At 40.6% G+C, this 27174-nt stretch overlaps 1 long non-coding RNA gene across 1 annotated transcript in view; it reads right to left on the bottom strand.

The window, feature by feature from the left end:
- Positions 1-6682: 6682 nt before the first annotated feature.
- LOC149456580 (uncharacterized) overlaps positions 6683-27174 on the bottom strand; it is a 104960-nt gene continuing 84468 nt past the window's right edge. The window contains exons 2-3 of the long non-coding RNA XR_016313855.1: positions 7550-7624; positions 6683-6925 (exon numbers count right to left, since the gene is read on the bottom strand). This is a non-coding gene — a long non-coding RNA (uncharacterized LOC149456580). The remainder of the gene's footprint in view (positions 6926-7549; positions 7625-27174) is intronic.

The raw sequence follows: 27174 nt of genomic DNA, 5'->3' as shown, positions 1-27174 counted from the left end.
AGTATCATATTAAAACAAACTTTAGAAATAGCATATAAGCGGTATAAAAAGCATCTTGTCAAAAAAGTTTATCAAGAATGCTTACATTTGAATACTGCCCACTATGTTCAACGACAATAGGCTAACAGAGTCTGGCTCCCTGGCCAAACTCATAAGAGACCACAATATGTATACTGTACTGTACATGTGTGTCCAAGTTTTCCCAATGATATTTCTCTAGAATAAGTATATTTTAAAATGTTATATTGGTATTATTAATCATCCATTTTCATTGGCTGCAGGAGCTGCATTTGTAGGTGCACTGAAGAGTAAGTCACCCCTTAGTGTGTCCCTGTAGTGACTATGCACTCGTTTAAAGATTAAAGGGGCTTAATTCTGATCTATCAAGAACATATTTGCAGACTATATTGTAGCTCGAAGATACCTATGTGTACCTAGTATTTAGTGTATTTTCTGATGTTGTCGAGAATATTCCATGATAATCCTAGTTGTTTCACTGTTCCTGTACATTAGATTGAAAGAGCTTTCAAATCATTTCCCTTTTTTGTCCTTTATTCTTTCATCAGTGATATGTAGGATCCTCCACTGATAGGGATGTTTGACTAGCTGAAAATATAAATATGCTGTATAGGATTTAAGATAGAATAATTAGATAGGATAATTAGATAATTTGGCCACTTGTACACTGGGAGTTCAGCCCTGGTGCATGAGGCTCTGTGGTTTAGGTGTCAGGGATAGTACATGTGCACCATCCAGCCCCGTTACGGGGCCCAGGATAAAAGCAGTCTGTGTTCCGAACATTTAATCATCATCCAGCCCTGTGCGCCTGTACCGTTCACCCACACCTAAATGCTGGAGCGTCAACCATGTGAAACTAGCGTGGAAGTGATTTGACAATTCTGCATAGTGATGATGCTGAACTGAAGGGATCATACTGGGGCAATCAGACTGTTCAGTCTTAAGACATATATGCATATTAAACATGAGTAACTTATGTTTATAGATAAAGAAACACTGACTATGCTCTAGTACTTGAAATATATTCCTAATTTTTTATTTATTTATAACATACATTTGTAGTTTAAAACTGATAAATTCTTCCTTCCTTCATTTGGGTAAAATCAATGATGAGTCACTAAGATATCCCTTTGTATAATGTTTTCTCTTTAAAATTTTCCATTTAGGAGAGAAACCAACTATATCCTAAGCATTTATTTGTATCTTAAACAGAACCTGTGCCCAGATCCTGCATGCTAAAGGATTTACTTACGCTGAACAAGACGTCAAAGCACTTCAAACCCTCATTCATATCTGTATCTGTTATTGTTGTGATCTGTATCCCATTGGGAAGATTTACCCTCTCTTCCCATCTACCAGTCAAAACAGGAATTGAGAGGAAGTCCCTGCAAATTACGGGGCTCCCAGGTCAATGAAACTAGTGTACCCATTGGAAGATTTTCCCTTTATTACTGTTCTCGGGACAACCCAAAATTTGGGATTTTTTTTTAACTTTCACTTTCAATGATAATGGTAAACAGGACAAATAAGAGGGTGAATCTTGCTAATGGAGCAGAGGTAGCAATAATAGCCAAACAGGTGTTCTAATCCCTCTCCACTCTATACAAACAAAATACTTTAAAGTGCTATTAAAGGTATAAAAAAAAATAAGCATGTTATATTTATCTGATCTGTGCAGTGGTTATGCACAAAGCAGCCTCGATCCTCCTCTTCTCGGGTCCCCTGCCAGCGCTCCTGGCCCCTCTCTCCTGCCTAGTGTCCCCAGAGCAAGCAGCTTGCTATAGGGGCACCTAAGCTGATCACGCCAGAGCTGCTGCTCTGCGTGTCCATTCACACACAGAGCTGTGGCTTGGCCCTGCCCCTCTCTCCTCATTGGCTCACTAGCTGTCTCAGCAAATGAGTAGGGAGTGTACCCAGAGAGCCAAGACTCCCAGACACATTGCTGGATTGAGACGGGGCTCAGGTAGGTATTGGAGGGGACTGGGGGCTGCTGCACACAGAAGGTTTGCATAAAGGGCAAGAACTTTGAACCTTTGCAACCATTTTAAGGGCTTCATAGTGGTATAATGACATAATCCCTTTATTCTACCTCCAGTGGCTCAGGGAAAGGGTAGAAATGAAGATCAATTCAGCCCTTCCAGTATCAGACAGTCCTACATGTTCAGGAGATATTATAATGAGTTTTGAAGCATTATTACCTTTCTGGGATGTGTCCCTGCTGACTTCAGGTGCAGGCGCCAGCATCTTCAGTAAGTGAAACTGGAAGTGAAGCTTTGCGGCTTCACAGCTGGTCCCCTATTGCGCATGCGCGAAGCACACTGCTCTTTTTGAATTGTCCCACAGTCTTCTGGGACCTGTGAAGTGTTCCTGAAGGCTGCGGGGTAAGGAAGGGGATGAACTTCTGGCTAAGATCACTGCAGCGCATCTGACTGGAAGTGGGAGCAGGTACCTGTCAAAACCAGGTACCCGCTCCCCCCAAAAAAGTGGCAAATGTGGCAGTGGAGGAGAGGAGGGGGCAAAAAAGTGGAACTTTCCCTTTTTTAAGAGTTTCTCAGAAGTTTCTATGATTCCTTTATCTTGCACTGGTCAACTACTGTATTTATGACAAATAGGACTGTTGGACACAGTGGGGGAGATTTACTAAAACTGGTGCACATAGAACCTTGTGCAGTTATGCATAGTAACCAATCAGCTTCTAACTTCAGCTTGTTCAATTAAGCATGGACAATAAAACCTTGAAGCTGAAGGTTACTATGCACCAGAGTTTGCGCGCACCAGTTATAGTACATTTCCCTGAATACGTATCAAAATTGCATGGAACCTTTTTGTGTTCCTAAATTAGGCATCTTATGAATAGATTATGTTTCTGGTGTCTCCCTACTGTTAGGAATTGAATTTCCCACCAAGGTAGTGGATCTTGCTTTTGTTTACATGGTACTCTACAATCTTGCTGGCAATTTCAGGTTGCCACCAGATATCAACAAAAACCTGGCAGGGATTTTAGACATCAAGGAAGGGCTAAACTCCTCTTAATTAATTGCCGAACCCATAAAGTCTTGTAATATAATGTACAGACTACTAACATAGTACTCTTTTTCTTTACAGAGTTGGAAGGACTTTAGAGGAAATGCCCCATTTAAGGATTTCTAAATTTAGAATGCTTCAGATAAGTGGTTGTTAGAAATTAAAGTGCTTTTATAGTTAACGAGTAGACTCACACTGAAAGCTATTTAAGATATATATCCAGGCGCCTATGCGTTATTATAAACACTTAAACATGTATGAGGTGCCCAGATTTTGGCATGCCACAAGTAAGCAGTATGGTCAAATATTCTACATTTCTGTAAAACAAGCCATAACTTGCAATTTCCTTTCATACACTGAATTTTTCACAAGATATTTAGAATATTTGAGGTGTATGAAAATGTTTTGTGCAATATGGCTATTCTCTATTATTGATGTATGACCTTGTTAACCCAAATGAATTCACAAACTTGCACTTGTTACTGGGGTTTTCTGCTTGTAATAGCATTTTACAAGGAATGGCAAGCATCAGTATGTCTCTTTACCTGTTGACCCCAGTCTGAAGTAGGGGGCTGAATTGATCACCCATAGCCACTTTCTATGTTCTCACACACTTTTTCTGCCAAATAATTTATTTCTGGATTTGATTAGAAATTTTAGTGAACTGGTATAGGGTATTAGAGTTAATTATACTTACCGTGGCCTAGACTACACTAAGATTTCTGATAACATGCATTTCATTTTCTGTCATTGTGAATTCAGAGGTCCACATTCTGTGGGCTCATGCAGAAAAGAGTATAGTGTGATGAAATGACTGGTGTTCATAGACTCACTTCAATGTCTTCTTGGCACACAAACTGATGACATGTGCTGGACAAACTTACTTTGATGGGATGGTCTGGGCAGACAGACCTAAATGGCATGGGCACACTAACTTTGCTGGCATAGTCTAGATTTCCTATGGAAATTTTAAAAACTGTAAGAAAGAAAAAGAAAGGATTATAGGCCAAAGAAACCCTTAGCATATTTACTTTCAGATAGATTTGACTACAGGAAAAACTAAATGTATCTGTTAGCTTCACTTTAATTAATAATTTGTCAAACTTTTCTGGGCAGTACAGTGACTTAATAGTTAGCACTTCTGCCTTGCAGCATGGAGTATGCATGTTATCCTCCTTGATGGCAGGGACTGATGTGAATGTACAGTATGTAAAGTGCTGCATAAATTGTCAGTGTTATATAAATGCCTGTAATAACTAATAAATAAATTACATTACTTCTTGTGGTATATTATGCTGACCAATCACCTTACTAACTGACTTTATAATCTAAAACATTTCGATTTTATAACACAAATGTGAAAATAGCTGACCATGCAGTGTGCCCCCCTCCCCCACTTTAAGGGTTAAATCCTTGTTTTTTTATAGGGGTAAAGGAATAAGCAGAAATAATTATCCATCACTCCAAAGGCTTCCCCCAACTGCATCAGTTTCAGACGTTGTTTCCCTTCCCTGCTTGACCAGTAGCTGCTTCTTTGACGTCATCAAGGACATCATTGAGGGCCTCAACCACATCCTAGAGCACTGGAGAGCATAATAGAGCAGCAGCTGCTGGGAGAATAACAAATGCGTATTTTTGCTCTTTCTTTTACGCCTTTACAAAATTAGAACTTAATCTTGCAGTGTGTATGAGGGGCCCACTGCAAAAGTTAATTTTTGCTTTCTCTCTAGTTCAGCTTAAAATAAATAATGCAGAATCTTCCTTGCAAGTAAATGATTAATGCCTTGTTAGTCTGGGGAGTGAGCGAGCAACAGCTGAGTGGGCTATTTGCCCTGTCTAGTGATCCTATGACTGGTGATTTGTTGTCAATGACAGGATTGCTAGTACTGTATGGCACAGGTTTAACAACTAGGTAACTAGCATTTTCAGAGGGAATCAGGAATTGCAGCTCCCTTATTTCTTGTAGGGATGGTTTGCTAAGTAATAATTGGACCTCTTGGCAACTTTCCCAATCCAGCCAAAACATTCAGCCTAAAAGGTTCCTAAGGTTACCCGCAGCAGAGAACAAGGAAAGGCAGAGCTACAGAGCCATTTACTTCTGCCACTTTGGAGGTTGATGATGATTTGCAGAATCTTCACTTTACCTAAGGCATACATCAGTTGCTTTAAAAGCTGTGCTGCTAGTTCAGCTATGCATTTTAAATACTTACATGATCTGAAAGTTTCTTTTTAACAGATGGTAGTCTTATTGAACGGATCTTCTCTTTCTGTGCTCAGTCTACAGCTGTGTTCCCAAGCTGAAAGACTCATAATCTATTAGCCTTAGGTTTCCTCCAGTTACTTCATGTAATGGCCCTTGAGTATTGATTTAATAAATACATCAGACATATTCTATTGCTGTTGTACATCCTCTGATGTCCTGATGAGTCTTCTCTGAATTTAGTGCTTCACAGTCAGCAAAAGACTTTCATGATAAAAGGTCTTCAATAGTTTGTTTTGCTTTACCAGTATATGATGGAGACCTTTCTTGTGCACACGAGAGATGCAGGATAAAATAGACAATTGGATTAAGACATTACTTTACCCATGAGATCATCCAATTACATTTGAAAATAATATCAAAATTTTTTGGCTTATTTATTTGAGTTTATTGGACAGATGTTAGTTTATTGGCTGAATATGTAATATTTTACAAAAATATATTACTTATGTTTTCCTGTTATCTACATGGTAAGTATAAATTAAACCATGTTTGCATATTTATCTTAACCTCCCTGGGGGTATTCCCGAGTGTAGCTCGGGGTTAATTTTCAGTACCAAAAGCGGTCACCTCGAGCTACACTCGGGATTACCCTGCAGAGCTGCTCTGGTATCCCTCCAGCACTTACCTTGTCCTTCGCTCCCGCGATGTCCCCCCTGCAGCTTCCCTGGCCATCTCCTCCGGCCGATGCTGGCATCCGTCTTCCCGGTTCCTGGTCCTTGCGAGCGTCGGGACTTATGGGACGTACAGGGGACGGAACCGGCGGGAAATTTAAAAATGTTAAAAAGTGACATTCACTCAATACACTAAAATCACATAGTAAAACATGACTGTATCAAGCCATTTCACATACGTTTTGTCCCTAGTGCTTTGTCCTGCGCCCTGCTTGCATTTTTACTGTTCGTTCTGTCTGGAAACTGAGAAACGTCCACGGCGTCCAAACGGCGTCCCTTTAGGTCAAAAGCGGTTTTATACCAGCTAAAGAACAGCGACAGTAAATTAGAACCACTTGCAGAATTGAGTGATAATGATTCGTGGGGAAATTCGTCATCAAACACTGAAAACGATTTTGCGACTGAACTGAGCGATGTGCGAACTTGGCACTCTATTTCAAATTTCAGTGTTTTTGGTTTGATTATATTATTGAATTAAATTTATTATTAGATTATTATTTTTATGATTATTTATTATATTATAATTTATGATTTCATGTTTTAAATTTTATCATACCCGGGATGTTTACTAGACTCTTGTTTGGACAGATTTCAGTGAGTTATTCCTAAGAAATACAGGCCTACAATAAAAAAAGACATATTTCCATGCAAAAAAATGTACCGCTTTGAGCACAGAAATATTGACATATTCAGACCGCTAGGGAGGTTAAAGTGCAAAATAAAATAGGTCTTTATACTTTAATTGTAAATCTCTACCATGACCCACAATATAGACCTCATTGATGTGGTTAAGTACTTCCAAAGTTTGAATGCAGATGGTGAGCTGTTGAATAACCATGTGATCTGTTAATCATCCTTTTTTGAATTTCAGTGCTGCTCATCTTCTCCAGTCTCCAGTCTTCTCCAGTCAGAAGTTGTGATGGATTTGGTAAAATGCCTATTCTGTTTCCTGTTTAAAATATACATATATATATATTTACTTTTATACTTTTTCATATTTCTAAATATATGTGTTATGCATATATATTTTTGTCTGCTGGGCTTTGCAGTCCTCCTTAACTTGCTTGTTCAGAGCGATGTTCTCAACCCCTCCCTTCGAGCTGTGAGGACCTTATACTTGGGCTTTGAGTATGTGAGGGGCAGTGAAAAGATAATGGGCGAGAAGCAAGCTTCAAGTTTCTGCATTTCTCCCATATTTCAGCCAAGCAAAATGTGCCTTTTAGAATGTGACTGTATTTACGTAATAGTGACGTATACTCTATTGTTTTCTATGTATAAAAGGTTAAGCACCGCCCTGCAATAAACAGAGATGAGGATGTTGTTATACTGCACAGTTGCTAGTGTGATTATTGTCCGGCCTGCACGTGCAATTCATTTCTCTAAAAATTAGGAACAGCAGCAGAAATCCTACCCTGAGCCCGATTGTGGTTCACACAACCTTTTTAAAGTGACCAAGATGCATCTTAATAAAAAAGCTTACACACGGAGCCCAAGATGTACGTAGTGTAGTACTTTATTCAAACAGCGATAAAATCCACGTGAAGTACATAAAAACAAAAGTGGCCAAACTTACATGAATGGCCACTGGACCGCACGGCCTTGGCAGCGTGACATCAGCACGTAGGCTCCTATGACATATTTTCTGCATCTAATAGGGGAAAGGTATGTTCATTGGAGTACATCATATCATAAAATCACCTAGTAAATCTACACAATATCTGTACTTTGAAGCAAGAAGACCAGCTAGTCCAGCACTGGGATTCATGTATTCTTCATCTGAACAGTTTGTAAACTTTCATGCTGGTAAAGTTTGACAACATAAGCAAGCAAAATCTCTATAGTGGTTTTAAATAATCCCACTGCAGACACTTTGTGTTATACTGCAGTCACTAAACTTGAATAGTTTATGCTAAAGTGATATATTGTTGTAATAGCAGTTGCCAGCGTTTTTATCTGGATTTTCATCCAAACAAAAATTGTGATGAGTTAAGACACGAAATGCCAGGCTTGTGAGAAAAGAATCAAGGGAGAATTTGATGGCAATTACACCACATGGGTATTTTTCATTGATTAAAATAGGGCCTCTCGAAGACATCAACTGATTAGGAGAAAGGTAGCAGTAGTGGCCCCCACCACCTATAATCCGGCAACTATTAACTGTTGAAGTGATATTAAAGGCTGGGGTTTTTCTCTAAATAACAAACATGTCATACTTACCTGCTCTGTGCATTGGTTTTGCACAGAGCGGTCCTGATCCTCTTTTTCCAGGGTCCCATGCTGGCCCCTCCCCTCTGCTGAGTGCCCCCAGAGAAAGCAACTTGCTCTGGGGGTACTTGTGCATGCTCTCTCCCAAGCTTGCCCTGTATGTCCATAAAACACACAGAGCATGTCTTGGCCCCACCCCACTCCCTCCTCATTGGCTGTAACTGAAAGCAATGTGAGCCGATGGCTCACGCTGCTGTGTCTCATGTAATGAGCATGTAATGAAAATAGAGAGACCTGGGAGAGCTGAGGCTCCCGTGCACAGTGCTGAATCGAGATTGGGCTCATGTAAGTATTGGGGGGGGGGGCTGTGGAGGGAGCAGCACACAAAAGGTTTTTTCTACCTTCATGCATAGAATGCACAAAGGTAGCAAACACTTTTTAGCCTTTTCAATCACTTTAAGTGTACTATAAAAGTGTATTCCCCCAATCCTCTGGAACTCCCTACCCCAATCCATCAGACTGTCACCTACCCTCCTCACCTTCAGACGCACCCTGAAAACCCATCTCTTCAGGGAGGCCTACCCCACCCTCACTTAACAACTGATCTCCTCCACTTCTCCCACCGCTCCATCCCCCACAGCCACTTCCTCCTGTACCACTTTCCCCTTCCTCCTAGATTGTAAGCTCGAAAGAGCAGGGTCCTCGAACCCCTCGTGTATTGTATTGTTACCGTCTTGTCTCATGTTTTGTCCCCCTTGCTACTGTACAGCACTGAGCAAACCCTTTGGCGCTATATAAATACTGTATAATAATAATAATATAAAATATAAAGTGGTCAGATTTTTTTTCTTGGTTTTAAACATAATTCCAGGTACAGCTAGAAAAATCACAATCTAGAAGGAAAAATATGTTAATATGTTCATTTCTCTGTTATTTTCTTAAGGGGTTGCTTGTTTCAAAAACCCATACTGTCAGTGGCCCCCAACAGTCAGGATGCTCAGAACTAACTTGTGTTGTGCCTGATATTATCTGAGTGAAACAACAATGGCTGAACAAAGTAACAAGACACAAGGTAGTTATGCTGCATCAGCAAGGTCTGTCCCAGGCAAAGCTTTCAAAGCAATCTGGGGTTTCAAGATATGCTGCTCAAGCTCTTTTGAAGAAGCACAAAGAAATGGGTAATGCTGAGGACCAGAGACATCAGCCAAGGAAACTTAATGCAGAAGATGAATGAGACACAATGCTTATGTTTAATATCAGAATATGTCAGCAGTGCCATCAGCACAAAACTGGAAGAAACAAGTGGGACCCAGGTACACCTATCTACTGTCTGGAGAATTCTGGCCAGAAGAATTCTTCATGGAAGAATTCTGGCCAAAAAGCCATACCTTTGACATGGAAACAAGGCTAAGTGACTCAACTATGCATTAAAACATTGGAACTGGGGTACAGAAAAATGGTAGCAGGTGCTCTGGACTGATGATTTAACATTTTAAATATATGGCTGTAGCAGGAGGTAGTTTGCTCGTGGAAAGACTGGGGAGTGGTGTAATAATTAGTCTCTGTAGGCAACAGTGAAACATGGCGACGGTGAATAAACGTCAACAAATGTAATTACACAGCTGTCACACAGATTTGGCATTTGCTAATTGTGACACTCTATAAAGAAGAAAAGTTTGTTTGTTTTTTGCTTCTCCTCCAGGCTTAAAATGTGATCTATTGAATGCAACAGATACTTTCCAAATGCATCTACAAAGCTGCATATTACATTAATAAATCCAGTTAAGTAAGTCCTGTCCTTTAAGCATCAAAGGCCCCAACTTCCTGGTCTTCTTTCTGAAAATGCTGGTGTAGCCCTGGAGCTGTTGGTCTCTTTAAAATTTGGGAGCCACTAAGCCCAGTAATTCTCATGACTGCACTGCAGGTTGGTTTCCTCTCCATCAGTGTTTGACAGGCCTGAGAGAAAAGAGGAACATGTCTGGTGGCATCAGTGGTCAGGGGATTAAGGAACTTGGTTGGCAGGGAGAGAGGATGCAGTTTGCCAGAGAATGATACTGCAGGGGAACTATGGGAGCTGATGGTCTACACAGCAAGCTGACCTTGTGAGAAGCTGGGCACTGGCCCCTCTATTGCACCACAGGGACAGTGTTTCCTACTCTCCATTCAGCCATGACACTGTGGCCTACCTCTCATCCACCTTCATTCAGCTGAGGCGACCTTGAGACATTACCCAGTAGGAGATTTGTTGGACAACTGAGTGGTGAGCAGCTCCTTGCCACTTTCGTGTATGCTGAACTATGCCTACAATGGTTGAGGACACTACTACCTCTGGTGAAGCTTTCTTGAAAGGGGACCACCCCAAACTTTAAAGGATAAATTCACCTTTTAACAAAAAAAAATAAATGCACATTTTTTGGAGAGAAAAAATTGTGCATTTAATATTTTTTTTGTTTCTGAAGCCACTAAAGCATTTTAGATCGCTGGTACCATGCAGGTCTCCCTCTGACCTGTCACTGTATCTGTTTGCTCGAACATCCCATACGGGCTAGCTGATACTTACTGACAGGAAGACTCAATGAATTACCACGGCGGTCCACAGCACCGTGGTGGTTCATTGACAACTACAAGCTGACAACCGGAAAGGCTGTTGGGACTTGTAGTGTTCTCATTTACAGAAAACTGTAAATGAGTGATGCAGCTGAGAGGGTGGAGCCCCGCACGGCCATGTTTTTTAAAAATTGTGACAGCTAGCGCCTCGGGGAGGAGAAGGTTCCCTGTTTGCTGTCACAATGGGGTTTGGGGGTGTGTGGGGCCGCTCTGATCATAATATGTTATATATCACACCCTAAATATGGGTGTAATATGTTACGAAAAGTGAACTTATCCTTTAGCTGTCAGCTGCTTCAGGACACTTTTTGAAGATATACTTACCCAATGTTGAGTTTAAAGGGCCTCACTACTGGCAGACTTTGTGACAGGATTACCCACTGGCCAGTGATTAGATAGAGTCTGTTTGATTATAGTTAGACCCAAACATTAGCTGAATCTCTTGTATTCTAGATCATAGATATTTGGAATTATTTATTGTTTTAATATTGCTTGCGGCATCATTCTCAATTTATCAAATACAACTGAGACAAAACTCCTCATGGAAGTTAAAGAGAAAGAGCCTTCTTAAAGTTATCATGCTATAAAATGGTTTCTTTACTATTGTCAAACTTGTTTAACCATCTCTTTATGTCATGGTTTATGGCTGCTTTAATCAAAGCGCAAATACCACTGGGAACAGTAAGAGAACCCATCATATACTATCAGCTCCTGTGGTGGTAGTGCTACACATGAAGACTCATCCAGGTTTTTTCCTCTATTTATAGTATTTGAGAGATGTATGGGCTTGTAGAATCTTGAATAATTCCAATTCTCTTCAGCTCAGCAATTTGCTCTCTTAAATCTTCTAAATCCCCAAGTGGGATTTGGCAGAATCCTTCTCTAAAAGGTTTGCTCTCCTGTAGCCATATATGATGTTGAGAACTATTCACACACCCCACATTGAACTCATGATTGGAGAACAGCTCTCTCCAGAACCTGAGTCTGAATTCTGCTCTCCTATTCTGGAGGTAATGGGGTATTTGCTGGGCAGAAACGGCCCACAGGGATTTCAGCTGCTCCTCCCAGATAAACAGAAGGAGAAACAGGGTTATTGGGTTCACTTGTCAAAGAAGCATTCAAGTTGTGGTTTCACTGGAATGTCAGTGTAGTACCCCAACTACAATATGGGGTGTACACCTCCTGGCAGTAGGTAGTAACAGAGGGTGAGGGAATCCAGAATTTATCTCACCATGTCTGTATTGGTTCCTATGATAAAGGAACTTCTCACAGACCCTGAGTGTTGGGAACACACAATGGCTAGAGGGTCAAAAGTTCCTGGGTGCCCAAAGACCAAAGCATTGAATGAGAGTCCACAACACCTATTCTCAGCATCTGGCCCGATTCCACCTGTAGGAATGGCCTGGGGGGTGAACTTTTTCCAATGCAAAACATTGTTACCTCATGACAGCCAAGCCACTTACAGTTTTGTAAGAAGTCAGAAATGACAGCCAATGTGTTCCCCTGTCCACTTTCTATTACAGCCTTTTTACTTGTGAGCGTTTTGTAATGTACTAACGTTGCATTAAGGCAGCCCATTTATTTTAAATGAACTTCCAACACACCCCAGCATATCCAGAATTAGACATGACCCTTTTTTTTATAACATACTGTCATGCTACTATTTTAGCGGGTGCTTTTTTAAGGACCTATTCACACTTTTGTTGTGTGCTGACCCTTGTTGAGTTAATGAAAATGAATGGATTGTCAATGTACTTCAGAACATGAAAGAAAGGAACCTGCACTATCTTTGGCAATGAAACACACGTGTGCATTCTGGGGCAGCATACCTCAATGCACTTATACCTGTGCATTAACATGTTGCAATAATGTGAGGTCAAATATGACTTTTACTATGCATTACCATTGCACAATAATTAATACTGACTTAAACTGAAGCAAACTTCACTTTTGCTAACTTTGTTAACACCAATATATTTTGGCTGATGATATTTACACTGCTGTGATTACTGTTGGACTCAACTTCTAGCAGAACAATATTGATTAACATCCACATCCTGAGTTCACTTTCACTGTATGAGATCGCTCAGTTCAGCTGCCTGCTGTCACAGAGCTTTATCTCCCCCCATTGCCTGGGGAATTCCTGCCTGGGATCTGTCAGAGTGTGGATCCATTGGTGCTGGTGTCTTCTAATGGCACTTATTTTTTCAAATTAAAAGAAATTTACCAGTTTCATATTTTGTTAATTTGATTTTTTCTACTGTTTTTTTTTCATTTAATTTATTATTTTTGGGGGGTTGCAAGTAGCTGGTCTTGCCTAGGGTGAAAAATAGTCTAGCACCAGCCGTGGTAACAACCACAGCCCTTATCACATGTCCTTACACAGATTTGTATTGCAGAGAAGGGAGGGGATATGTCTGACTAGTTTGTTACATCACTGGGAGCGGTGGGTCATGAGCCAGCCATATATGGATCAAAATTTGGCAGGTTAAGTAGGGACCAGCTGAAGTTCAATCCATGTGGCCACTGCGGTTGAACAGAAGTCAATTTACCAATCAGCTTTTGTTCAAGTGCCCTGTCAGGTAAAAGCCACTTGATTTTTTTTTTGTTCAGCCCACTGGCTGAACGAAAAAGACTGAATCATATATGGCCTGCTTTACTCTGGTACCTACTGTAACAGAAAAGTGGAAGCAAGCCTATGAAAATGGGGATTGTTAGTACAAAGTGTATCTGACACCATATCTATTTATGTATAATGGTGTGAACCTCCTGCGCTCAAACACTATTAGTGTAAGCAACCTAATTGGGAGCTGCTGCTAACATTGAATCATATACCAATGATCATGTACAACAATTGCATGGAGGAATGTAGCGATACTCCCATAAACTACTAAATAAATAATATATAAATTAAAATAAAAATATAATATAATATATAAGTGGGGAAAAAATTCCTATAATATGTATTATAGTGAAAATTAAAGTGAAAACATGCCACATAATCAAAAATGATAATAAGTAACAAATACCACGTGACACTCCTCTATGTGGACACAAAAACACTCAACAGTGAAAGTGAAAAATTAATTCCAGCTGTACGAATATATATAATCACATTCAAATAATAATTGACTAATGAAACAATCTATAAAATGTGAGCAAACGTGTAAATTAATACGCATATATAACTACAAATACCCCATTAAGTGATCAAATATTGAGTACATAAAATGTGTACAATAGTGAAGAAACAAAAGTTCAACTGCACCCAACAGAAAACTCTATTACTGTGCTCTTAATGTCCAAAAAAACACGCATGGATGACCACATTCGGATAAAACACTCATGCTGATATTTGTGTGAACATGTGGGTGAGTGGTTGACAGACGATAATTCGACCTCCGGCTAGATCAGCCTCTCACCTCAAAATTTCGACCCTTGCAGGTCAAAAAGCTCGATTGGATCCCTCTCACAGATCCTCCAAGTCTGCTGTCACTCCCACTGGATCAGCTCCCACAGCTCACAAACTTATCTTTAGGGGTCAGCACACCAATAATGGCTCCTCTCCAGGCAGGGTCAAATACTGCGCTATTATCTCATTCAAAAACATAAAACACAAGCTCCCATTGTGCAGTATGTTTATTGCTAATACTTAAACAGTACATAGCGCACTCACATTAGTAGGTATAAATTTGCAGCTCCAGTCCCATGCTTTTGGATGTGAAAGTGACCATGGGTGTACCAAGATGGCCACCATGCCAGAAATGCATCACTACGTCAGGCCCAAAGTGTCAGAGCCTGGGATTGAACCTGGGCCTTCTGCGCTGAGAGGCAATGTTTCTTCTCACTGAGCCACCTGGAATGCTGTAAATCTGGCCTGATGTAGTGACACATTTCCTGCGTGGCGGCCATCTTGGTACTCCCTGGTACACCCATGGTCACTTTCACATCCAAAAGCATGGGTCTGGAGCTGCAAATTTATACCTACTAATGTGAGTGCGCTATCTACTGTGTACTGTTTAAGTATTAGCAATAAACATACTGCACAATGGGAGCTTGTTTTCATGTTTTTGAATGAGATAATAGCACAGTATTTGACCCCGCCTGGAGAGGAGCCATTATTGGTGTGCTGACCCCTAAAGGGAGGTTTGTGAGCGGTGGGAGCTGATCCAGTGGGAGTGACAGCAGACTTGGAGGATCTGTGAGAAGGATCCAATCGAGCTTTTTGACCTGCAAGGGTCGAAGTTTTGAGGTGAGAGGCTGATCTAGCCGATGGTCGAATTATCGTCTGTCAACCACTCACCCACGTGTTCACACAAATATCAGCATGAGTGTTTTATCCGAATGTGGTCATCCATGTGTGTTTTTTTGGACATTAAGAGCACAGTAATAGAGTTTTTTAAGGAGGAGCCAAGTAGCAAGTGTGACTTCCAGACCACTGGGACCAAGAGGAGGTCTGGTGGTCTTTGTTTTTATGCCATTGCCGGGTTAGTACTACTATTTCCTTTCATACCTACCTGTCCGTTATTGGCTTATGGTGTATGGATATATGTGTGCATATGACCCAGGCATTATTGCTCCAATAAAGTCTTTTGATAGTACCACACTATTGGCGTTCCCCTTTTTCTTTGACTCTCCTGTTGGAGAGTGCAGATACACATCTTCCATTCCTGGGGTGTCTGGAACCAAAAAAGGGGGATCTCTGTCTTTCTACCTTTGGATCTGGAGATATTGCTACACCCAAGGCAAACGAGAGTGTTGGAGAGGGAGGATCCGTGTGGTCTCTGGAGCTGTATACCTGGCTGGTCTTTTGGAATATATCATACACAGGCGCATTTTAAATGTGCGGTCGGTGAGTGCGCAATCTTGTTATTTTCCAGTCACCTATTGAGGAGAAGACCTGCACATATTTGACTATATTGTCATAAGAAAGACTTTTTATATATATATATATATATTTTACACATTTCATTTTTATACTTTTTCAGCGCTGCACTATATGTATATATTGTCTCTATTATGAGGTTTAGTGATTCCTTGAAGTGTTTCAGCAGCTGGTTTTTCTGAGCGCTCGCTTTATTCATTATTCATTCAATAGCACAGTATTTGACCCCGCCTGGAGAGGAGCCATTATTGGTGTGCTGACCCCTAAAGGGAGGTTTGTGAGCGGTGGGAGCTGATCCAGTGGGAGTGACAGCAGACTTGGAGGATCTGTGAGAAGGATCCAATCGAGCTTTTTGACCTGCAAGGGTCGAAGTTTTGAGGTGAGAGGCTGATCTAGCCGATGGTCGAATTATCGTCTGTCAACCACTCACCCACGTGTTCACACAAATATCAGCATGAGTGTTTTATCCGAATGTGGTCATCCATGTGTGTTTTTTTGGACATTAAGAGCACAGTAATAGAGTTTTCTGTTGGGTGCAGTTGCACTTTTGTGTCTTCACTATTGTACACATTTTATGTACTCAATATTTGATCACTTAATGGAGTATTTGTAGTTATATATGCGTATTAATTTACACGTTTTTTCACATTTTATAGATTGTTTCATTAGTCAATTATTATTTGAATGTGATTATATATATTCCTACAGCTGGAATTAATTTTTCACTTTCACTGTTGAGTGTTTTTGTGTCCACATAGAGGAGTGTCACGTGGTATTTGTTACTTATTATCATTTTTGATTATGTGGCATGTTTTCACTTAAATTTTCACTATAATACATATTATAGGAATTTTTTCCCCACTTATATATTATATTTTTATTTTAATTTATATATTTTTCATTTAGTAGTTTATGGGAGTAGCGCTACATTCCTCCATGCAAATATCTATTTATGTGACTTTGAATGGGCTTCAAAAGGAAAATTACCATTACTTACATGTCACAATATGGAGATATGGAGAGAATGAAAAGGTACCCAAATGCTCCTGTTCACAAACTTGTATAAGGAAAAACAGGAAAATATGCATATAACTAAATGTTCCTTTCACCTAATAATATTGTCTCTAAATATTCAGTTGTATTATGTTGGCCTGAAAGACCTGTCTCCAGTGTGCTATAGCTACCTGTCAACTTGTAGCAAGAATAATAGGGGTGTTGGTTGAGAAGAATCGTAGGTGTGTACAGCATGTTTTCTTAAATTTGGATACATCAGGTTTCCTTCCTCCTTGCCCTACATAAAAACATTTTTGTTGCAGTCAAGGCAACTGCTTAAAAGTTAAAATGATTAAAGGATCACTTTACATTTAAAACACATTAATCATTTTTTTTAGTATGTTTTATATGTACAGAGGATACATTTTTGTTCTCAATTCTATGTCTGCAGTTACATTACAGAATGCAAACAGACTGAAAGTGAGTAGAGCAATGTTTACACTAGCCTGGACCCTTCGATAACAGCTTCTAAAGCACAGATAGATAGGTAGAAATGTACTGTATCTTTTATTTGCAAATTTGCATAAACGTTCTGAACAACTTAAACAGCTTATCATGGGATTTCGATGAAACTATGATGGCACATTTCTGGCAGCAGTTTCCTTAAGAACTACCTGCACTTAATTCAGGCACGCATTTGTGCCAGCGATGGTAACATTACTGATACATGCGGCAAATTCATGCAGTTCTTACTGCAGACATTTTAAGAACCTGTCCCTGTGGCAGCAACAGATTCCTAAAGAATTACTGCCAGTTCACAGATGAATAAACTAGTGGTAATTAAGACCAGCTCCAAGCTGGCACATGGAGGCATGGCACATGTCTGTGCTGGGAAGATGTCATATATGTGACAGATTCCTGCACAGTACTGTATCCCTGCCCGCAGGTAGCAGTCAGGCAGCAAATTCCCCAGCCTATAACTCAATTTAAACATGGGGACCAGGGATACCGGGTCTATCTTTACCCAAAAATGGCAATGCCCATGCCACTGGATGTGATCCCCGCCAGCACATTACAATAGTGCTGCGGGAGGGATTACCCCATCAACACTGACTGTGTTGATGGGGGAATCAACTGATTTTCTTTCCTTCCACTGGTGGTGAAAGGAAAGAAAATTGTATAATATATGGACTGCTTATGACTTAAGTGCTTCTTGCCTAAACTGCCTCATCAAGTAGACACAATCTAACAAGATGAACAAGAGGTAAATGACCCTGAGGCCACTATGTGTCATACAAATATGGATTTCAGTAGATTCCTGCCTGTAATCAACACTTATTTGTATGATCCCTGACCCTGTTAGACAATATTATCAGTAAAACTGCAGCCTTTATGAACGACCCATCATAAATAGTCAACTCTGCTTTTTTTAGCAGTTAAAGTCCAATATGTTCTATTTAGCACAACATTCCTTGGTATTATATTTAGGTATCTGGTTCTGTTGTACCATGGGCCACTGTAATTGACCCCAAAACCACAAGGAGCCAGTCTACCAAGGCTGTAAGAGACTTCTACCATGCATCATAGCAGGAATAACCATTAGGGAGACCATTAATTGACACTTCTTTCTAGAATATGACCAGTGAAAATAATTTATAGTTTAATTTTGCCATTTCACTATGCACAAGCCAAATGTGCAGTTGACCATGTCTGCAACAATCATAAGGGCTCATGCACACGGACATTTTTTTCATCCAAAATGGTGTTCTTCAAATGCAAGTCAATGAGAAGCATCTCAAAGCACAGAATGTCAGAAGCATCTCAGAAGCAACACAGTCTCAAAAATTGCCAGCTGAATGCTGTTTAATCATTCCATACTTACCCATCTACACAAGCTTTATTTGTTTATAGTATTGGCAGATACAATAATATTTCTGCTCATTTGTAGAGTCACATGCAAGATGATTTTCCATTTCATTACCAAACAATACATTCTATGTGGCATCAAAATGGCCAGAAGTAAACAATTAATATCAGTATGCCTTTGTATCATATGTCATGCAACTTGTACAGTTTGACGGTATTGTACACTTTAAAATGTTTTATTGTTTTAAATAGATATTAGAGTAGTTATGTTCCCTGTGTTGTTTGTTTGTTTGCCTTACCTTGTAATGATAGGCTCATATATTGCAGCTGCAGTTTGACTGCTATGGCCGATTGATTCCCCTATGTCCATGTATTAATTCACCTAGCTTGTCCCTATTTGCTAGCGGGACAGCAACTTCTTTTTCCGAGTCATACAGCATCCAGTCCAGGTCTCAGTATTTCCTCTGTGTTGCGCCACAAGTGTGGGAGTGCTAATGCAACAAATTATGCATGGTGATCTGTCGGTTAATTGTTCTGGCTGCTTATGGCTGTGTTAGATCTACTTACTGTGTAGCTCTCACCTGCACAAGTGCTGAGAGACTAAGGGATTGTGGGATATGTTGTTTCTTCACAGGAAGCTTTAGTTATTGTAATACAGACAGAGGTTATGCATTAACCTGTGCAGTGCCATGCTGCATGTGGGAACACAGACTGAAACTCTGACACAAGAATGTGACATTTTACTTTATTATAGGCTCTGCATACAGGAGTCAGACAACAAATGACACCATGAAACAACATGATCAATGCACATCTTATGCAGGTGAAAAACACAAGGTGCAGGTAGAAAGGTTGATAATGCCTTCAAGGTAAAATTGGCTCTCATTTACTGATCATATATTGCCTGCTCTAACAGATTAACAACAGATGTACATTTTGTATTAAGCAATTACTTGGAACATTTTGAATTCAGTGTTATTAAAACAATAAATCATTTTGAATTCTGTGTTTTTGGCATTTTAGAAAACCCATTACGATGGATACTTCCTGACGCTTTAGTTGTTTTGGAAACTTTTTGTTTTCAATATCATTTGCATGTGTACCAAGGACTAGCTCATATTCGGCCATCCTCAGTGATATCACTCCCCTGTTATGTTGGAGTGGCCATTCTTTATAATGTTTTCTCATTATTCCAACATCTGTTTCTCTCAATCACTGCTCGTTCTTTTCCTGTAGATGCCTTGTTGTTTGCTTTCATGTGAAAATGGTAGAAAATAAATTATTCACAATGGATTAGTACTGGAGGATATTATGGATGTTTCTTTTTTGCACACATCAAATGCTCGGGAGCTGGTTCCCTAGACACCAAGGGCTTAGCACTGCTTACACAGACACTATAGCAAATATGGAGTTAAGTGATTACTTAAGCCCTGTGTTGTGTTTAGATTTTATCAGCAACTGCTCTGTCATTCAGCTCAGTGTTCATAAAACTCCAATGCATTTCCCTGTAGCAGGATGGGCGCCTTAGTGACAAAGTTTGCTTTCACAACTAGCACAAAACATATTCACTTGTTATGCATTGTTCAGAATGTTTGTGCTCTTCTTGGCATCGGTCTTTCCAGAAGAAAAAAAAAGGTTAGGCTAAGTGTGCACAAGCTGTAATTTAACTTTTATTTGCTGGGTCCATAAAAAGTCTATTGCAAAAAAACTAGGATGAGAATAAAATAAGGGCATCATGATTTATAGGCAATAAAATCTCTTTTAAAGCAAACACTATTATTTGCAGATGGCTATATTTCATTTTATAGAACAATAAAAGAGGAAAAAAAACCTTTAATATATTAGGATACCAGGATGAAAAGTATCAATTTGCAAATGTTTTGAGGTCTAGAGACTAGAATCTAGAATGATCAATGCTGCCAATAAAATATTAATATTCTATGTCATATAAATCCACTTAGTGTGCACCAAATACCTTTGAAAACTCAGCTTTTATCTTGTAAAAGAAGCAGTGACATGTTCTGCACAGAGCCTATGCAGACCTGTGGGAGAGACCCAGGAGGCCCACTACAGGCTGTCTGTGGGGGGGGGGGGGTGTAGACAGGAGCAGTCATTCTGCATAAATAAAAAGAGCAGACATGACCTTAATTAACCACTTGCCCTCCTAAGGATTTACACCCCTTCCTGACCAGGCCATTTTTTGCGTTACGGTGCTGTGTTACTTTAACTGACAACTGCGCGGTGATGCAACGCTGCACCCAAATGAAATTTATGTCCTTTTTTCCCACGAATTGAGATTTCTTGCGGTGGTATTTGATCACCTGTGTTTTTTATTTTTTGCTCTATACAAAAAAAAAGACTGACAAGTTTGAGAAAAAACAATATTTTTGACTTTTGCTGTTAAACATATCCTGTAAAAAAATTTTAAAAATATAATTTCGTCATAAATTTAGGTCAAAATGGATTCTGTTTCATGTGTCTTTGATAAAAAAAATCCCAGTGCGTGTAAATTAATTGATTTATGTGAAAGTTATAGCGTTTACAAATGGCGGTATATATATATATATATATATATATATATATACTGTCTTTTTTTTTCAAATTTTTACTAGTAATGGCAGCAATCAGCAACTTACTGCGGGACTGCGGTGGGCATTCTGACACTGGGAGAAACTGTCTTGGTGTCACTGACATCCCAAGTGACACCAATACAGTAATCAGTGCTAAAAAAAAAACACTGACACTGTACTAATGGCACTGGGCAGGAATGGGTTAACATGAGGGGCGATGAAAGGCCTAACTGTGTGCTGGGTGTGTTTTACTATGGAGCTGTATGTTTATGTTTCACTATAAGCACACTGCTTTGTATGGCCATGAAAAGCAGTGTGCACGAACTGACAGGGAGGAGAACTGTTTTGTTTCCTCATTGGAGATCTTCAGCAATCACTCGGCACCAGTGAGTAATCACCGGCCAGGACCTGGTGATTGACAGCCATGGCCACGAACAGTGGCACAGGTAGTGCGCGCACATGGCTCGCCTGCACCCTCTACCCCGAAATGCAAAATCACATACAGTTGCAAGAAAAAGTATGTGAACCCCTTGGGATTATGTGGAGTTTTGCATGAATTGGGCATAAAATGTGCTCTGAACGTCATCTAAGTTACAACAATAGAAGAACACAGTCTGCTGAACATAATACTACACAAACATTAGATGTTGCCATGGTTTAATTGCACATAACATGTAAACATTCACAGTGCAGGGAAGAAAAAGTATGTGAGGCCCTAGCTTAATGACTTCTCCCAGAGCTAATTGGAGCCAGGAGTGAGCTAACCTTGATTCCAATCAGTGTGATGATATTGGATGTGTTGCTGACAGCTGTCCAGCCCTTAAAAATCACACACCTGTTTTGGGTTTACTGGTTTCAAGAAGCACTGTCTGATGTGAACCATGCCTCACAGAAAAGAGCTCTCAGAAGACCTACGATCAAGAATTGTTGACTTGCATGAAGCTGGAAAGGGTTACAAAAGTATCTCCAAAAGCCTTGATGTTCATGTGTCCACGGTAAGACAGACTGTCTACAAATGGAGAAAGTTTAGCACTGTTGCTACTCTCCCTAGGCGTGGCCATCCTGTAAAAATGACAGCAAAAGCACAGCGCAGAATGCTGCATGAGGTAAAGACGAGTCCCAGAGTGTCAGCTAAAGACCTACAGAAATCTCTGGCACATGCTAACATTTTTGTTGACACATCTACAATAAGGAAAACATTAAACAAGAATGGAGTACATGGGAGGACACCACGGAGGAAGCCATTGCTGTCCAAAAAGAATATTGCAGCACGTTTGAAGTTTGCAAAAGAGCACCTGGATGTTCCACAGCACTACTGGCAAAATATACTGTGGACAGATGAAACCAAGATTGAGTTGTTTGGGAAGAACACACAACACTATGTGTGGAGAAAAAAAGGCACAGCACACCAACATCAAAACCTCATCCCCACTGTAATACATGGCGGAGGGAGCATCATGGTTTGGGGCTGCTTTGCTGCCTCAGGGACTGGACGGATTGTTGTCATTGATGGGAAAATGAATTCCAGAGTTTATCAAGACATTTTGCAGGAAAACGTACGACCATCTGTCCGCCAACTGAAGCTCCGCAGAGGATGGGTGATGCAACAGGACAATGACCCAAAGCATACAAGTAATTCAACAAAACAATGGCTGCAACAGCACAGAATACACCTTCTGGAGTGGCCCAGTCAGAGTCCTGACCTCAACCCAATTGAAATGCTGTGGCATGACCTTAAGAGAGCGATTCACACCAGACATCCCAAGAATATTGCTACACTGAAACAGTTTTGTGAAGAGGAGTGGTCCAAAATTACTCCAGATCATTGTGCAGGTCTGATCTGCAACTACAGGAAACGTTTGGTTGAGGTTATTGCTGCCAAAGGAGGGTCAACCAGTTATTAAGTCCAAAGGTTCACATACTTTTTCCTCCCTGCACTGTGAATGTTTACATGTTATGTGCAATTAAACCATGGCAACATCTAATGTTTTGGTAGTATTATGTTCAGCAGACTGTGTTCTTCTATTGTTGTGACTTAGATGACGTTCAGAGCACATTGTATGCCCAATTCATGCAAAACTCCACGTAATCCCAAGGGGTTCACATACTTTTTCTTGCAACTGTATATATATATATATATATATATATATATACGCTATTTTGCACACCAGTGCCGCCCTGTAGAAGTATTTCTGCTATAGGGCGGATGGGAAGCAGTTACAGGAAGCCCCTGCACAAAGGAAAATGCATACACTGGATTACTGCAGAAATGTGGGAGACACGCACAAATCGCACCAAGTTTGATGCATAGTAATAGATGGGCTTATATTCTTGTAAAATATATATTAGTGCCACGCTGCCATAATAAAAGAAAAAAGATATTTTTAACTGTGAGTCAGCATCAATATACTACCATCCTTGTGTACATAAACATAACCCATTGGTGTAAATAATATTATAACATGTAAGTGAATTAAAAAATCCACTCCGAATCACATCATCACATAATGTACATGAGATCTGTGTCTTAAACATTACTCTCAAATGACTAATATGACAGTTATAGGTCTCAGTATGCCATTTCCTCTACAGGGATTAATTAGCTTTCAGCTACTCTTCTCCATCTTTGGATCTCAAATACACATGCCCAGGTGTGTGCTCCTTTAAGGGGGATAGCATATCTTGCTTAGACAAATGGCAGGATGCTCAAAAGAAGAAAATAACTCCCATTGTGCAGTAAGCCTCACATTATAATATTAAAATTAAAATAGGCCCCAGACTAAGACAACAGGTGTATGGAGGCCCTGGATTAAGAGAAGGGGAATATTGAGACCCTGGACTAGAAAAGAGGGTGCATAAAGGCACTGGACTAGGTGAAGGGTTGCCTGGAGGCCCTTGACTAGTAGAGGGGGTGTCTGGAGGCCTTGGACTAGGAAACAGAGTGCCTTCAGGCTCTGAGGAATTTAGGGAGAAAGAGAGTAGACCTAAATCCTAGGACTGAGGGAGAGCCTGCCTAGGCCCTGGAGAAGAACACAGTGGCTAAATGGTTAGCACTTCCACCTGGCAGTACTAGGGTCATTAGTTCGAATCCCAACCATGGCACCACCTGCCTGGAGTTTGCATGTTCTCCCTGTGCCTGCGTGGGTTTCCTCCGGGGACTCCGGTTTCCTTCCGCACTCCAAAGATATGCTGGTAGGTTAATTAGCTCCTGTCTAAATTGGCCCTAATATGTGTATGAATGTAAATTAGAGACCGTAGATTGTACACCCCTTGAGCGTTAGGGACTGATCTGAATGTATAAAATATATATGTAAAGCGCTGTGTAAATTGACGGTGCTATATAAATACCTGTAATAAATAAATAATAATAAATTTAGTATTGCACTTACATTACTTGGTAAGCAAACTCTGGTGCACTACAGGGGAATAGACACTCAAACACAGGTCTCTATGCTTACGGAGGGCCACTCTGGCACGGTCTACACAACTTCCTGAATGTGAAATCTGTCTACTCCGCCCTACATGTATCGTCATCAATCACATGACTTCATCAGGGTTTATATTCTTATATTTTATTAAAAAAAACACTGTACCAGATTCCCATCAACACTGGTCACACATCAAAGGCCTAGGTACTTGGTCACATGATCTTTGCTGAGAAAGGAATGATCATCCAACATAAAATCTTATTCAACAAAGACCATACAAACAATTACCTAGGCTTTTATATGTGTGGCTAGCATTAAAGGGACAGCATTTGCCCAGGAAAAGTAAACTTTTTATTTCCTTTTTATCCATGCACACAAGACTGTTAACATACAGCTTTATGTGTAGTCACTCTTTATGGTTCTGACATTATACACTGTACTCAACAAAAGTTTCTTTGTAGCACATCATGTCGTTTTGTAGGTAATGCTAAAGTTTGTAAATTTGGGTTGAAAGGCTAGGGTATGCAGATAATTGGGTTGATTTACTAAAACTGGAGAGTGCAAAATCTGGTGCAGCTCTGCATCGAAACCCATCAGCTTCCAGTTTTTTGTTAAAGTTTAATTGCAGAGACCCCTCTAGGTAATCTATAAACATTGGAAAGATTTTTGCTAACCTTTGTATCTAAGCTGCTATTTGTTCCACCATACACCTCCTCAAACTGATTTCTGAATGGAAAGATTAACCTTCATTATAGCCACTAATGTAATCTCTTATTGTAATGAGAAAGCCTCACTGTCTGTTTCAGTTTAGTTGAGGATTGATCATAGAAAATATATCTCTAAAAAAGAAATTTCTATTGCAAGGGAAGTCTGAAATGTGGCCTATTTTAGCTTAGAATTTTGTAAGAGAGGCTGATGAAGGATGAGGAGATGCTGGATCTCCTATCACTGTTAGAAATGGCAGCGAGGCGGGACAACGTCATCATAATGGGGGAATTCAACTATCAAGACATTAACGGGCAGAAGGAACAGCTAATTCAACAGCTAAGGCTCACCATTTCCTAAATGTCTTACAGGACAACTTCATGTGCCAATTGGTGGATGCCCCAACTGGTTGTCCATCAGGAGATGACCGCTAATCAGCCTCTCTGCATCCCTGTCACTGCAGCAAATGACCAAACAGCAGCCTGCTACACCTTGTGTGTGCTCCACAATGTCCCCTGTGAGACTACCCTGAGTCCCAGAATAGTCCTTCCTTTTTCTCTCCACATACCTCTAGTAATGCTGGCATATGTAGTCCTAAAGCCAAACTGTAATAGAGGCTCAATCTTCCCAGAATCCCCAGCAGCTCAGTTGCCTTTTTCTCCCTGGGCGATGGACAGGGCTTTCTTTCAGTTCTCTCATATGCTGCATACAGTCCTGCAAATGGCCAGTGCTTTGTCTCTCTCTTTGCCCTCTCTCTCTCCCCACAGCTACTCTTCTCCTGCCAGTGCTGCAGCCTAATGCTACAGCAGAACGACAAACACCTTTAGGCCTCACTGCCCACTGGGCATTTTTACAGCTGTTGTTTTGGGCATCAGGCTGTAACGTACATGTAAGATTTGAGTAGCTGAGATGTGATCTGTAGAAATATGACAATGCAGGTTTAGCTTTAGTCCATGTTATAATGATATAACATGTGTTCAGAATTAAGTCAGAGACATATGGTCACCAATTAGCATCTGAAGGGACAGAGCATCCTCTAGACTGGAGGTGACACCTGGATGCCAATTAGATTTGTCACCTTCTGGAAATCTGGAAGGAAAAGGCTCTAGACAGTTCGGTTTCATGACACAGCGGGAGACCAGAGGTGGTTCCGATGTGTCTGGGTGCTTTGACGTATATACACAGTTCAAAGGAATATATTTCATCTCTCATAAAAGCTAAAATATTAGTTGCAGAGAGATTAAACTCCTTCCTTCTGATTGGACACGCTATAGGCTACATCTGCATGTAAAACTGGATTTGTAGCCTATGTAGAATCCCAGAGAAATGCAGAAAATGGTTATATGGCACCTGATTGTGATAGCTTAACAGTGATTGGTACTGTCGCGATCGGACTGATGCGCTGGTGTCGGAAACTCAATCCCTAACTTGGTGATTCAAACCGTTCCTGGTCCAATCGACTTTGGGCACTTCAGTACCCAGAACGTCCTGTGGGCTGTACAGGAACACCCCCCAGAGTCTATTGGCCAAGGGCTAAAGTCCATCCTACATTCATATTCCCATAAATTGAGGACCCTGAGATATGGACGGTGTGATTCGTACGGAGCCGGTTCTATTGACTGGCGGATCACGCATCAATCTCTGACTTGTTCCAGTCGCAGGATAACTGTCACGTACCTGATGGGAGAGTGAAATGACGAGGTCGGCCTCACTTGTGTCACTAGCCCTGACCCCGCTGGAGTTGGAACAGAGGGAGTCTAGGACCCAGGAGAACAAGACTGCCAATAGTTGTTGTTTGCAGCTCTTGCAGATGATAACCTTGGAAGGCTGATGATCCTCTGATTCAGGCACAGTAGTAGTAGTCAGAGCAGGTTTTGTAGATTGCCAGGCATACACCAGAGCAAGGCAGGTAGTGAGGACAAGAGACAGGAGCAGTGTC

The sequence above is a fragment of the Staurois parvus genome, unplaced genomic scaffold, assembly GCF_062004578.1.
Source record: "Staurois parvus isolate SC_StPar_1 unplaced genomic scaffold, SC_StPar_1.0 ptg000356l, whole genome shotgun sequence".
Classification (NCBI taxonomy): domain Eukaryota; kingdom Metazoa; phylum Chordata; class Amphibia; order Anura; family Ranidae; genus Staurois; species Staurois parvus.
This window is presented reverse-complemented; position numbering and strand designations above follow the sequence as displayed.